The sequence below is a fragment of the Gymnoscopelus braueri genome (genome assembly GCF_963280865.1).
Source record: "Gymnoscopelus braueri genome assembly, contig: SCAFFOLD_612, whole genome shotgun sequence".
In the NCBI taxonomy this organism is placed as follows: Eukaryota; Metazoa; Chordata; class Actinopteri; order Myctophiformes; family Myctophidae; genus Gymnoscopelus; species Gymnoscopelus braueri.
In genome coordinates this window covers 1-15064 of record NW_027660957.1, presented here as the reverse complement: position 1 = coordinate 15064, position 15064 = coordinate 1, and the positions used below count along the sequence as shown (strand labels likewise).

The window sequence follows — 15064 nt, the reverse complement described above, 5'->3', positions numbered from 1 at the left end:
TCTTTGGCCCATACCTTCATATATTTGTTCAGAATCATAACAAGTAGCTTAAAATGGAGTCAGTGATTGTGCTACACATTGTCCTCTGGTGTTCCCACCATGTATCCATGTCCTCCTGGTTGACCGGGGGTCTTTTCCCCCCGGTCTCTCTCCTCCCCTCCCTCAGTTCTCACCCTGCACTTCCTGTCTCAGTGGAAGGTGTGCTCGCCGCGGACTATGTGAGAGGAGAACTCGTAGCGGTCCTTGCTGCGGTAGCCGCAGATGTTGCACTCCAGGGGGTCCCTGTATCCGTGGCAACCCATATGGATGGTGTACATGACGTGGTCCAGGAAGAGGACGCGACAGTGCTCGCACTGGAACGCCCGCAGCTCGCCGCCCTCCCGCCCGAACACGCGCAGCCCGTCCTTGTTCGGGGGCCTCTCCCTTGCCGCCCGGATGACCTCCGGCGCCATCCCCGTCCTGCCACCGCCGTGGCCGCTGTGCGGCGCCGCTTCGGCCCCCCGGTCGCCTGAGTAGGCCACGGCCGGACCGACTCGCGACCTGGGATGGGCAGGGGGTAGGTGGTTGCCGTGGTGGTTGCCGTGGTGGTTGCCGTGGTGGTAGTGGCCGTGCCTCTCCTGCGGGCTGCTACGGGCCGAGTCGGCCGAGTCCGGCCCGCTGTTGTTGGGGGAGTCGCCTCGGACGGCGTGGGGCTGGTGCCTCCCGTGCTTGGCGAGCGAGTCGGGCCCGTTGGAGGTGGGCCGGTGGCCGGGGAAGTCGGGGTGCGGCGGGGGCAGGGAGGAGGGCTGCGGCGGGGGAGGCGGCAGCGCCGGTGGGGCGATGTGGTTTCCTGGGCGCTCCATGCGGTGGCCGTGCAGGGGCAGGACGTGGTGGAACAGCGGGTTGACCATGGGCACCACCTCGGCCATGGAGAGAGGGTGGCCCGGGTGCGGGACCAGAGGCCGGAGGTTCTCCGAGCCCAAGTAGGTGATGGCGTTGTTGATGGCCTGGTCCATCATGTGGGCCTGCATCAGCTCCGCCTCCTTTTCGTACTTCAGCCCCATCTCGTAGTTCATCTCGGGGTAGGTGTAGCGCACCATCTTCTCACCTGCACGGGACAGAGGAGGACTTATAGGCTTTGTTCAGACTGCAGCCAAAATACGGCCTTTAGGACTGACTGTCCAGCCCTGTTATTTGCAAGTGATCATATTGGATTAGTGTATTCGGATGTCGCCGAAATTAGCAGATACACAGGTTCGCAAGGCATCGCACCACAAAACGTTGTGAGCTTGTAGATCTGCCATTTTCAACAAGTGAAACGTCATAACACAAAGTATAAATAAGGCCTTGTGTCTAGACTGAGACATTTTTAGGAATCAAGTCACATTTCATACCATCTAAGACATGATTCAAATCAGATTTTCAAAAATCAGTTTCCAATTTTTCGAGTGTGTGTTTTTTAGTTTTTTTGCTGTTCAGACTTGATAAAAAACAATGTGATTCGGATCAGATTTGGGCTGCCAGTTTGAACAGAGCCGGGTATATCAAACGATGTGGAACACTGCTTTTGGATACGGCAAACTAGTGTGCATGGACTGTACTGTAGCGCGTATGAACATACAGTAGGTATTTTCACAAATAACTCCACTGGTGCGATTCAAAACACAGGTTACTGCTGTTTAAACATTTTTGACGCTTGTTTTTCACATAATATTTGGTCTGCTGTGTGTTTGTGTCTAATAAGGTGGAAAGCCCCATCCATCCGTATGCACTGTTTGGTGTTTAACCCCTACTGAACAGGGATGCGGTGAACTGTTTTCTCTCGATAAGAGCATGGCAAAGCTACAGGTGTACCTAACCACAGACTGAAAAACATTTCCTCGCCTCTCTGTCATCCGCTCTCGTTGCTTGCCTTCCTTTTTTTAAATTATCTAATAGATCTAATAGACAAAGCACCTGATAAGACTCAAGGACTCAAGGTGTTGTTTTGAAAATAGAAAAGGAAAATGAAACACATTTTTTTCACTGGAAAATTACTCAAGTCTCAAACTATCATCCTCACTGACGACAGCAAGCCACGCTCAATATGTAACTTTCGGAGGTGCAAAGGCTGCAGGTGAAATTCACATCGACAGTGTTGTTTAAATATGTGCTTGTGGTTAAGTGGTGTTTTTTAAACCACCCGTTAAGCTCTTGTTGAGCCAAAATTGCTTGGTTATACTGTAGCACCATGGTCTCGTGTATCTGTCTAGCAAAGACAATTACTTCATAAGCAATAAAGGAAATTGGTAGCCAAAATCCAGGTGTTTGTTTACAAGATAGATTGATTGATGGATAGATTGATTGATTCAGTTGTCATAGCAGCAAATTACAAACAAGAAGTAATACTGTCAACATTCATAATGACCTTGTATTGTGCTGTGGACTAATGTCCCAATTAACTCTTTATTATACAACGCCAAAAATAAGCCTGCACACTGCCAAACCTGCACGGTACAGGACATTTATTCAAGAAGAAGCAACGTTTCGGTCACAGATGACCTTCTTCAGGCATGTCATCTGTGACCGTAATGTTGTTTCCTCTTGAATAAACTTTGCTCCTGTACCGTGCAGGTTTGACAGTGTGCAGGCTTATCTATTTTTATTGTTGATGTGCACACTTGTCACATGTCTTTAAGACCTTTTATTCTAGGTGTGCAAAAGATTTGTAACAGTTAAAATACAACACAAAAATAAAATAAACAAAAACAGAGCTCTCCTAAAAACAGTTTCACCACGGCAAAGAGGAGAATGAAGAAAAAAAATCTACAACCGTGTCAGTAAATCAAACTGTTTCGACCAGTTAAGCCCTACTTGTTGTGCGACAAATTATAGGGAAGAAATGAGCGATTTACACTATTTTTGAAAAAAATATATAAGAAAAAAGGAACAATATCTTAATAATAATTATTATTAATATTGTTATTATTTATTAAGTTATTATTATTTTGGGGCAGATTTGCCCAAAATAGGGATGGCAGGGTTAATGTGGTTAATGGGCAGCATCTTGTACTCCAGATGTACTGTATGTTGGGAATACACATGCTAACACTGGGGCTGCAACTATCCATTATCTTCTTATTGATCATTCTATTGATTGGCTTTTTCAATTAATCATCAATCAAATGATCGAGAAGTGCAGTTATTGTTGTTTATTTTTTTTACTTTTTCTAAAAACGTTTTTATACATCAATGAATCAATAGCTATTTTTGATTTTTTTTCAAAACAATTACATCGATAAGGTCGAGAGACCGAGGCAACCAGGTGCTCACCGGTTAACCCATTAAAATTGGGAAAGGCAAGCATCTGCGTCATTTTAGATTTTAGCGTTGCCTATTAAACAAATAGCAGATATACAAGCTCACAACGTGTCACCTCTCGCCGCACTGTGAGCTTGTACAGATGCTATTTTCGAACATTTTAGAAAAATCTTGTTTTTTAATTTTTTAAAATAATGTTTTTAACATCTCTTCTAAAATATTCTCTTTTAAAATAGTCTCTTCTGGGGGTCCCCGGCACAAAACATTTTCAGATGGGGGCCAAATGTAATATTGAGTGCCCGGATCTCCTGTTTTTTCCCCCATCTTATTACATTGATTAGTTTAATCAACTGTTGCACCCTTGGCTGACACCCTGGCCCATGTTGTTCACTCACCTACAAACTTTTGAGGGGTGGTACTCTTCCTCTTGCCAACGCTCTGCAGCCGTTCAATGACCGGTGGCCGATCGTAGGTCGCCATAGCACTGGATTCTGCCAGGGGCCTTGGCTCTTTAGGACCCTCACCTGGGGTGGCGGGGTAAAAGCACATTTATTTATGTATTTATTTATTTATACATAAATTACAGATGTTCCCCAGCCGAAATTAGTACTGTGGTATTTTAATTGAACTGTAATTCACTTCACTTTATGAGTAACTGTTCTAACGATATGTTTCAATATCACCACTAACGTGTGTGTGTGTGTGTGTGTGTGTGTGTGTGTGTGTGTGTGTGTGTGTGTGTGTGTGTGTGTGTGTGTGTGTGTGTGTGTGTGTGTGTGTGTGTATTGAAATGTAGATGTTCAAAACGTCTTGTTCTAGGCTACACGTTAGCAGTATGCTTAATTGAGGTATTTGAAAATGTATTTTTATTATTTATGTATTTATTTATTTAGCTGGTGATTGCTACCTTGCCTCATTGGATGTTGAGTCAATTTAACCACTTGAACCCCAGCCATCCCATTTCTGAGGCGAGCATTAGCCAAAAATAGCCGATCTACACGCTCGCGTTGTTCCCTTTGGCTATTTTTGCCGAAAGGATTTGGTGTAGATGGAAAAAAGAGATCCAAGTATACATTTGTAACTCAGGTACGTTTAACTAAGAATAGAGGGTTTAAGTGGTTGTTTTTTTGTGGTTTAGAACCACAGAAGAGTTTCACTCTGTGAAGGTGCATCCAACTCCTCCCTGTGTCTTAATGCAGTGGTTCTCAACCTTTTCACGCTGCCACCCCCCAAAATAATCATATTTGAACTGGGGACCCGCCACCCTGACAAGCACTTAGAATGTTGGAGTTGAGGCATTCAACTTAGTTTGACAGATAAATATTGTGGAAATAGCAGATCTACAAGCTCAACGCACAACGCAAGGCGTTGTGAGCTTGTAGATCTGTTATTTTCACAATTTCTGCCTCTCTCTTAATTATTTGACAATGTTCGACCAGTTAGTTTGTTGATTACTTTTGATGCAGTAATGATATTTTTTTTAGGCATTAAAATGGTCTTAAAGGTCCTTAAATTGTCACTTCACTGTTATCTGGGGACCCCCCTCGGGACCCCGACCCACAGGTTGAGAACCACTGTCCTATAATCTATTTTCCCATAGAAGGACGACCACCGGTTGCATGCGTTTCTCATAGCAGAGCATCCTACCTGAGTATGGGCCTGTGTTGGCTGCTGGCTCCATGCCAACACTCTGCAGGTAACTATGGCAGCGCTCTTTGTGCTCCTCCAACGACGTGCGCTGCTTGTAGCTCCGGCCGCAGTAGTTGCACTTGTGCGGTTTGCCAACTAAAAGCGAGAAGACATCAAAGGGCGACTATTACTAATGAAATGCAGCCATTGCATGGCACACAGACAAGGCAGAACGAACGAACGAACGGGCAGGCAGCATCCTCCTCGGGGAGGTGATGAAACGCCGCCACGCTTTTCACAGGGCGCGCATAGTTGTAAACAATGTGAGGAGACTCTAGCAGCGCTACAAAAGAACTGAGCGAAAGCCTCTGAGATCATGGATGTTCCACTACTATAGGATTCCACAGTCTGTTGGCAGAATGACAGGAGAGTAGACGCGTGGGTTGATGCACCCACGTGCGCTCGCACACACACACACACACACACACGCACACGCACACGCACACACACACCAGTGTGTTTGTATTACTATAATTCTGAAGACATCAACGTTTTAGGATGGCAATTTTCTGAATGCCATTTTAAAAAAAATCTGTTTTAATCCTATATCGCTGGAAGGTGAAAATAACCAATCTACTATAAGCTCACAACTATCAGGCATAACTAACCACAACTCCTAAAACTATAACCCTGAACCCAACCTTAATCTTTTCCTAATTGTTAGCCTAACTCCGCAAATCTTTTTAACCATAGAACAACCACTTCTCTAATGACAGCCAGTAAAACGCTCCTCAAATTCTACTTGACTTCTGGGGGCATATGGCCCTCACAAGTATGGTAATACAAACACACACACTCACACACACGCACACACGCACACACACACACACACACACACACACACACACACACACACACACACACACACACACACACACACACACACACACACACACACACAGACACACACTCACTCTACCTTTTTTCAGCGCTTTGGTCTCTGGAACATACTGTACTGTCCTCACCCCCACAGCAGCAGCAGTGCCACACGGCGTACCGTAACTGACCTATCTCAGCGGGGCTCCCTTACACAAGCATCCCATGGTGGTAGGAAACTAACTCCAGTGTCAAACAGCTATGGAGGTGGAGCATGATTCATACTAGCACCTTTTCCACTCCAATTGCCTCACTCCAGGTGGTGGGGGTGGGGGGGCAGCAGGTGGGAAGAAGGAAACGGTGATATCATCCCGGCGCGTGGACCACGTCAGCGGGCCCCACGCATCCATTTACACACACGAGTCCATTCACCACGTCCTTGAACTGCATTTTGAGAGCATTTTGACCCTCGTCGTTTCAACACCGACCAAATCGATCACGACTTCGACAACTGACTGTGTGTGAAGACTCTCCGACCTCAGACAGTGGTGAGGATAGTGTAGTATAGTGTTCTCAAAACCAACCAATGCAATGACTCATAAAGGGACTTGTAGTGTGTGTGTGTAGGTGTGCGTGTGTGCACCCAGCTTGCACAACGTAGTGTGTATGTGTACACAGTGCTATAAGAACTTGATAGGTGAGACGACTATTACTAGCAGCGAGTCTGAATGACCTCACGCCCCGGACTCAGAGAAACCAGACATGGTTCACTCTGAGGCATGGACAGAGCAGAACACACACACACACACACACACACACACACACACACACACACACACACACACACACACGCGCGCGCGCGCGCGCTCACACACACACACACACACACACACACACACACACACACACACACACCCAGCCCATACAGTACACACAAATTTGAGGTACTGTACAGGTGATACTTCACACGTGAACAACACAGTTGAGTTCACCTCATGTCTCATCAGAGGCATAGTGTGTGTGTGTGTGTGTGTGTGTGTGTGTGTGTGTGTGTGTGTGTGTGTGTGTGTGTGTGTGTGTGTGTGTGTGTGTGTGTGTGTGTGTGTGTGTGTGTGTGTGTGTGTGTGTGCGTGTTTGCGTGCGTGCGTGCGTGCGTACGTGCGTGCGCGCGTGCGTGCGTGTGCCCATGACTGGCTGTGGTGTTGAATGAAGGCATACTGCTGGAAAGTACAGCTATATTGCAGGAGTTAGTTCTACACCTTAATGTAGGGAGCACAGTACTGCTCCACAGTAACGGTGACACTAAAGTGAAAGCCACACATGTTGGGGGGGCTTTTTGCTTCCTTTCCCCTGGAACCCCCTTAAGGGGGTTCCAGGGGGTCCACAGCAAAATGTGTTAATACATATCTTTTTTTTCTTATTGGAATATTTTTTTTAAATTTGAACACCACAAATCTTGTATGAGGTTCCCTGGCACAACATCTATTTTCCAGTGGGGGTCTGCGGCCAAATCCATAATTAATTAGGGGGTCTTGGTTTGAGAACCACTTCTTCCTTAGTACAACTCAAACAGAGTGTAAACATTTGTTTTACAGTGTGGCTTTGACATATACTGTGACTTTGATGTATCATGAACAGCACTGTATTGTATGTTTCTTTTCTTCTTTTTTAGCGGTGCCTAGCCACACGGGAGGATGTATGACTGATCCTTTTCTGGATCAGGGCTCGCTTGAACATCTTGCTGAAAGTGGCCTATTTTGACGACCAATCAATCAATTGTGTTCAGGCTTGTATCAATGGAACTAACATAGTATATATTTCAAGTTTCTATTTATTGGTATCAATAAAACCATTTGTCAAGGTTTTAAAGAATAAAATACCATGATTATTAATTTTTTTACATAATTTTGTAATAATTGTATTTATTGTATTATCTTTATATTATCTTTAAAATCGCAGTGTTTTACCAATTATTTGGGAGCCCACTCGCAATATCGTCATGGTTGAGAATCACTGACGTATGTGATCAAACTCTAAGTCATTTGTCACAGAACAACACAGCCAGTCATGACATACTGTACATTCCACCAGCGAGCACTACTTTGTCTTGACTAATTAATGTACAATGAGTATAGTCCTCATATCTGCCATTCAGTAGTCTTGCGGTCTGCGAAATGACAGTCGATTAGCAGAATTTGAAACCATGGTTCATTTAAAAATACATTCTGAGTATGAATAGATAAGAAAGGTAGTGAGGGTTTCAATACGTCTAACAGCGTGGGATGTTGTTAGAGTAGTATTAGCGGTCTTCGTTACAGTAAAAATCCATGTTTGTAATTTGTCGATGAGACGTCATAACGGAAATAATGTGCTCTGTTGTTTTCAATCATTCAGGTCATGATGCTAAGTGTAGCTCATGCTAAGACAGGTAGCAGTAGCACAGAGTTTACCATTATATCACACAGGTTTTCAAAGTGTGTGTGTGTGTGGGGGGGGGGGGGGGGGACTATGGAGGCCGATTGGAAAGGAGAGGAAAAAGAGGCAATATAGTGTATATTTGTCTGTCTGCCATCTGTGTTTTTGTCCATATTTCTGTCTCCCTTTCAGCACACCAATATAAAGGCTCACTCCCTCGCGCACCATTACTCATACCCTCACTGGCACAAAAACACTAACTTGCACATACTGTACACGCATGCGCACATACACACACACACACACACACACACACACACACACACACACATACACACACACACACGCTCGTACACAGACATGACACACAGAGACAGACATCAAGTACAACACCACCCCACCCACGCATGACCTGCAGATGTTGGAAAGAACTTTCAGAATCCCACTTTCTGCAGCTATTCTTAATCATGCAAATGGTCTAAACTGTGCACTCAAGATGCACTTGGCTGCTTGCATTTGGCTAGCAAACGGGAACTTGGCGTAAGTCCTCTGCCTTACACAAAGTGCAAACCTTTCCATCGCAAAAAAAAAGTTATTTCTTCTAGTGTAAAAATCTGAATTAACATGTCAGGGTTTTACTCAGATTTAAATTATATACTGCTTTAAGATCTTGCAGTATGACACTGTACATGTTGTAATCATGTACAGAGAGACAAAACAAAACAACTATTCCTGATCAGTCCCGATTGACCACGTTGTGCTCTTGCATCCGTGAAGAAGTGAAGATCAACTTTCGGTTTGTTCTTGATCATTTTGGAACAGACCGATTAACAGACAGACAGAATTACTCTTAAACAATTTTTTCTGTGCGATCGTCACCGCTAAAGATGTTGTCTTTCCATGCAAGCATTCACGCTGGCAGTCAGGGCTGCATTCAAGCACATCGTCCTCCTGTCGCCGCTTCTGTTCTGCAGCAACTCTCTTTGCTCTTTATCATCTGTTTCCACGCCTAACTTTCTCTTTCCATGCTTTACTTCCCCTCTTCTCTCTGCGCTTACACCTGTTTCGATGGCAGGGCGCCAGATGCCGCCCGGTGCCAAGCCAGCGCCATGCAGGAAGACAAAGGGAAGAGGTCATTTTACGAGGCAGCCGTAGCCAGCTCCGTCCACCACATTCTTCACATACTGTGCTGTACTTCCCCTGGATCAGACCACCTGCCTTATCTGAGGGAGTTAGCAGTTACACACTTTCACTGATGAAAAGGTGCACGGGAGAGGCCGGGCGAATGAATTCAGCACGATTAAGAAAAGGAAGTGAAAACAAGCGAGAAAAAGAAAGGTCATCATGATCGCTCATGGAAGAGAGAGAGAGAGAGAGAGAGAGAGAGAGAGAGAGAGAGAGAGAGAGAGATGAGAGAGAGAGAGAGAGAGTGAGAGAAGAGAGGAGAGAGAGAGAGAGAGAGAAGAGAGAGAGAGAGGAGAGAGAGAGAGAGAGAGAGAGAGAGAGATATGAGTTCCTATAAAGGATTGAGATTATTTGTGTACTCAGAACAGCGATGTAGAGATAATGTGCCTTACACTCACACAAACACACACACACACACTTGCCTCTAGCCCCTCTATAGGTTATACCTACACAACAAAATCATGTCTGCATCTGAGTAACCCCGGGGAAGGCACCACCGCCACGGACTGAGAGACGAGGGGGTCTTGTCACAAAAGGCACTTCACAGGAGGACACGCCCCCCCCCCCACCCATCTCGACACCCAGATAGGAAAGTGGGTTACAGTTAAAGAGCTCCATGCATCTCTCTATAGACACACAGAGTTTCCTCCCTATAAGAAGTGCGAGCCGAGGCAACTGAGAAAAACGTTTGTCCTTGGTGACAAAACCACAACTGAAACAGAGAAGACCTGGCGTCGCATCTATCCAACTGTAAGAGATGGAGCCTGCTATAGGCACCTGTGGTCGACTGCGGCTGCCTCTGCTGCCTCTGACATAAGCAGGCACATGGGTCACACAGACCCAGATCATCTAGAGTGACCTATTAAGGGGAAACGTTGATATATATCTCTATGGTGTATCGGCGCTGTCGGGCGGAAACCGTGTCCAAAGCTGTTACTCTTCAGGAAATGGAAAAGAAGAACCTAGTGTTCCAATAGGTCCCAAATGTGTCCAATGTAGTTGTTTATTTGGTCACAAGCTGTCGTTAATGCATTTTTGGTTAAATGTGTATAAAAACCCACAGACAGACTTAACCACTTTCACTTTTCAACAAAATAATTGCAGATCTACTCAGTCTCCCTGTCTCTCCAGCTCTTTAGTAAACAAGAAATACATTTTCAGGTCAGGATCCCAATGTCATCCAATCAGGAGAGAGAATGCATACAAAATGAAAATGAGCAGACAAAATCGGAACTGGAACATTAAGCTGATAAATGAGGTGATTGGTGACCCACCTGAAAATGTATTTTCTGTTTACTAAAGAGCTGGAGAAACATGGAGACCCCCTGTTACTGAACAAACACTCTATAGCAATGTTTGCTTGCATAATATAGAGATTTAACTTTTTAACAAAAACATAACATTGATACAATTATGAAATAAATAAAATAACAAATATTGTTTTTTTAAAAAAACAAAAACATAATCACACCTCCTAACACCTTTAACACTGTGCTGTGCAGTAAAATGCTGAAATGGCCATTTGCCTGCTACTGTATGCAAGCCTGGCATGCAGAGGAACAGCTTTGAGCTTCCCAATAAAGCCTGAGATAACTTTAGTGTCATTGATTTAAGAAGAGCCTTAAAGTGTTTACCCCACAGCTTGAATGATGGTGTGACAGATAAAGCAATAGTAGAAGAGTGTGTGTAGTCGCAAACACAAAAGGTACTCCTAATATACTCTAAAAAGACATTTTAGGATATGTGTGGCAGGTCTGTGTCTTTATTCACGGCCTGCCATGAATACACCACCTAGCTCCTCATGTGTGAAACACTGCAAAGTAGGGGCTGGTATTGAAATTATATCAGTATCATGATATAATACTAGATATCGTCTGGAATTTGTATATATAGTAATATCGTGATATGGCATGAGTGTTAATATCATATAGCATTCATTTTGCAGATTCAAGTGGCCAAGGGAGGAAGAGAAGGAGGAAGAGGAAGGAGATGAGAACAAAAAAAAAAAAGAACAAAAAAACTGAGAAAGAAAGCACTGGAACAGCTCAGGCTATTCAAATGCCAAGTTGCTAAGTGCAAACGGACAGACTAACATTCAACACATTTCATCAGCGTCCGAGCACTTTTAGTTAGTTTAGACATGTTACATTTTTATTTATGTAAGCAGCTTAGTTTTTTAACACAGATTTGACAGTCTATAACATCGTGTTGTTTTTTAGTGCGCAATGAATTTCACGCCTTTTACTTTGTAATTGGTATTGTTGACAATTAAAGTTGAACCTTGAGCTGCTCCAGAGCTTTCTTTCTCACCTTTGCTGTTTCTTTTGAAACTCCTTTTCTACCCAATAAAAAAACAAGGCAAAGCGTCTGACCTGCGTGCGTGCGCAGGTGTCCGGACAGAGCATCACGCCTCCGACAGGCGTTAGTTACAGAAGGGACACTTGAAGGGTTTTCTCTCCCGTGTGCAGCTTGACATGTCTGAGCAGGTTGCCCTTCTGAGTGAAGGAGACCCCGCACTGGTTACACTGGAAAGGCCTGTCACCTAAACAGTCACACAGGAAGTCAGATATCACACGTTTTATTCATTACAGACCTAACTCCACCAGTTTTATCTCTAGCTTTTTATTTTTTTGTTGTTGTTAAAAATAAAATGCACGGATAGGATTTAAAGGGCAAGACCAATTTGGTAGAGGTTTGGGTTGTGTAGTTACCTTTGCCATGATATAACTCCAAAGGTGGGCAAGAAATGAAATAAAAAATATATAAAAATAATTGCTCCAGTGATTAGAAATTGATAATTAGAAATATGCTCCTCATTGACTTACATTGTACGCTGAAACATCTCTCAAAGTCAGTCTCTTACCACATAAAAGAACACAAACAAAGCTGATTCAGACAATATAGAACATCACCAGACCCAGTACTAGTAGTTTTTTTTAATATAAATGTTAACTTCTTGTAGATTTTACTATTTGAAGTTCATTCCAGGTTTTCTTCCTAATAAAAATTGTAAAAATCAACAGGAAGGGGACATTTTTATAATAATTATTGGGTTTGGTGATGTTCTATGTTGTCTGAATCAGCTTTGTTTGCGTTCTTTTATGTGCTAAAAGAGTGACTTTGAGAGCTGTTTCAGCGTACAATGTAAGACAATGAGGAGCATATTTTGAATTATCAATTTGTGATTATCAATCAATCACTGGAGCAATTATTTTTGATTTCTTGTCCACCTTTGGAGTTACATCATGGCAAGGTAACTACACAACCCAAAGTGGTCTTGCCCTTTAAAAACCGAAGGAGAATAAAACCCACTTCATGGGTGTCAGAGAGCATCTTCTGCCAGAAATTGAAGTGCCGTTATCGAATCGGATGTTGTGTGTTCAAAGTGACACGTTGTCCTAAATGCCACTGGTTTATTATAACTTCTGAATGCCTGTTGCTGCTAAGGTGAAGCTGCAGCAGCTCTGTCACATCTCCACCTTTCTGCAGAGCACTCCTTTTGTGTGCGTGTGTGTGTATGCGTGTGCGCTCGTTCATGCATGTGTGCGTGTGTGTCTGTGTGTAGGCGGGTGTGCATGGGTGTGCGTATAGGTGTATGTGCGTGCAAGTGTGGAGTCACTTCCACCCCAAGCCCAGAAACTATCAGTCACAATAACAGTCAATAAGCATTGGGGCATTGGGCACATTCAGGGCTCTGAGAAAGTGCTTGAGAAGTAACATTTTCTCAGGATAAATCATCACACATTGCATTGAATTGAATCAAATTGTCGTGTCTCATTTAACGGAATTGAAACTGTGATAAAGATAAAGAATGTGGGACAAGGCCAGGAAAGTAGGTTGTCAACTTGTTCACACTTCACATGATTATCTTATTCAAAATAACTTGAATGGCAAACAATGAGTTAAAAAAAAAAAAAAAAAAGTGCTACTATCCAATTCATTCACACACGTCCCTATTGTTCCCTTTGTTGTCTGTATCCAGGAACACTGTCTGGTACATAACTACTGTACTCTCTTCTTGAAGCGCATCTTTTTCTTTTTTTTTCCTCTTGTATCTGCGGCCGTTTAGAAAAGCGAAACACGATCCGATGCCGTGTGACGACCGGAGCCGGCGTGTGGCGTCAGTTTGAAAGGGCTCAGGAACAGGTTGCGGGAGATTTTGGGGATTTTTTTGTACCCTGATAATGAATCCAGTGCCTGAACTATTGTCTTTGAACAAACAAGCTAAAAACCTCTCCACGCCCAAGGAAAAAGAAAAAAACAGATAACTGATTAGTGACTCACTCTACAAAAGGGAAAAGGATTCTCAAGTAGATAAGTGGGCTGTAGGAGGACCTGCTCGTTCCACATACGTACGTGACTCATTCCTTCACATCTAGGGCTGCAACTATGGATGATTTTCTTAGAGATTATTCTATTGATTACTTTTACAATATATTGAATAATCCTGAAGGCGTGTTTTTTATACTTAAAAAAAATGTATATATCAAAAAATCGATAAGACTGATTACCCAAATTTACAACGGCGTCGTGCAAAAAATAGCTGATGTACAAATTCACTGAGCTTGTAGATCTGCTAATTTCGCTATTTACAATACAAACAAATTAAAAAGCAATTTAACCCCCCTCTCCTCCCTCAAAAAAAAAACAGTGTTAAATTAAAATATTTTTTTTGGTCATAATCAATTAATTTGATTAGTTTAATTAAGTGCTGTTAAATTCAATTAGTTTGATAATTAATCACGTACCGTTGGGAATTCCACTTCCTGCGTCGGCCGTCTCGTCCCGCCCAGACATCCCGTCGTCTCTGCAGGTTGTTGGGGCTGTCCGTCATTGGCTCCCTCCAGCCCTGAGCCTTCCTCGCCGCTGTGGACCATGTCCTCCGCTGCCGTGCTGCTCCTGTCCGCCTCCTCTTCCTCAAGCTCCTGCTTGATTGTCGGCTCTGGGAGGGAAGAGAACAGCGAGAGTTTAGTGACTTCATCTTAGCCCGTTCAATCCAGAAAACACATCTGTGTCATTATTTTTTACTTTGGGCTATTCAAAAATAGCAGATATACAAGCTCATAGCACGGCACCGAGTGCCGAGCTATGAGCTTGTAGATCTGCTATTTTGTAGATCTGCTTATTTTTTGAAAAATCGTGAAAATGTGTGCAAATCTTTGAATGTATACATTTTTTAAAGCAAACATTTGTAACTCAAATGAGATGGGGGGTCCGCGGCCAAATGCATATAATTTTAGGGGTCCTTGACATGAAAAGGTTTCAGCAACATGTATAGATATAGCAAGTTTTTCAGAAGAAGACACTTGTAGATGCGTTCCCGGTTTGAATGGGCTAAATCAGTCGTTCTCAAAACATTTTCATATCAAGTACCCCAGAATTGATGCGTATTAGGCAGTGGACCCCCATTTGAAAAGATAATAGCGGCAGGGACCCCCATAGGAGAACCTTGACATTAGATTAGATTTAGTAGGCTACAGAATACGCTGTAGGTCAACAGAGTGAAGCCTATGATCTGAATAGCATTAATACATACATAGGCTACTCATCCTGGGGACCCCATGGAACTCCCTTATGGTTTATTTCTATGTTTATGGATTAATATCGTACTATACGGCTCTCAATTACAGCTCCTGTATGTGATCTAGCCTTACATGGAATGGACTGGACTGATCTTGGC

The 15064-nt window shown here is 43.6% G+C and overlaps 1 pseudogene across 1 annotated transcript; it reads right to left on the bottom strand.

The window, feature by feature from the left end:
* Nucleotides 1-6: 6 nt before the first annotated feature.
* On the bottom strand, nt 7-14326 carry LOC308081018 (DNA-binding protein Ikaros-like; annotated as a pseudogene). The gene is made up of 5 exons (XR_013934980.1): nt 14133-14326; nt 11757-11926; nt 4927-5064; nt 3675-3803; nt 7-1087 (listed from the first exon to the last, which is right to left on the bottom strand). The product of XR_013934980.1 is annotated as a DNA-binding protein Ikaros-like (transcript).
* Nucleotides 14327-15064: the final 738 nt, after the last annotated feature.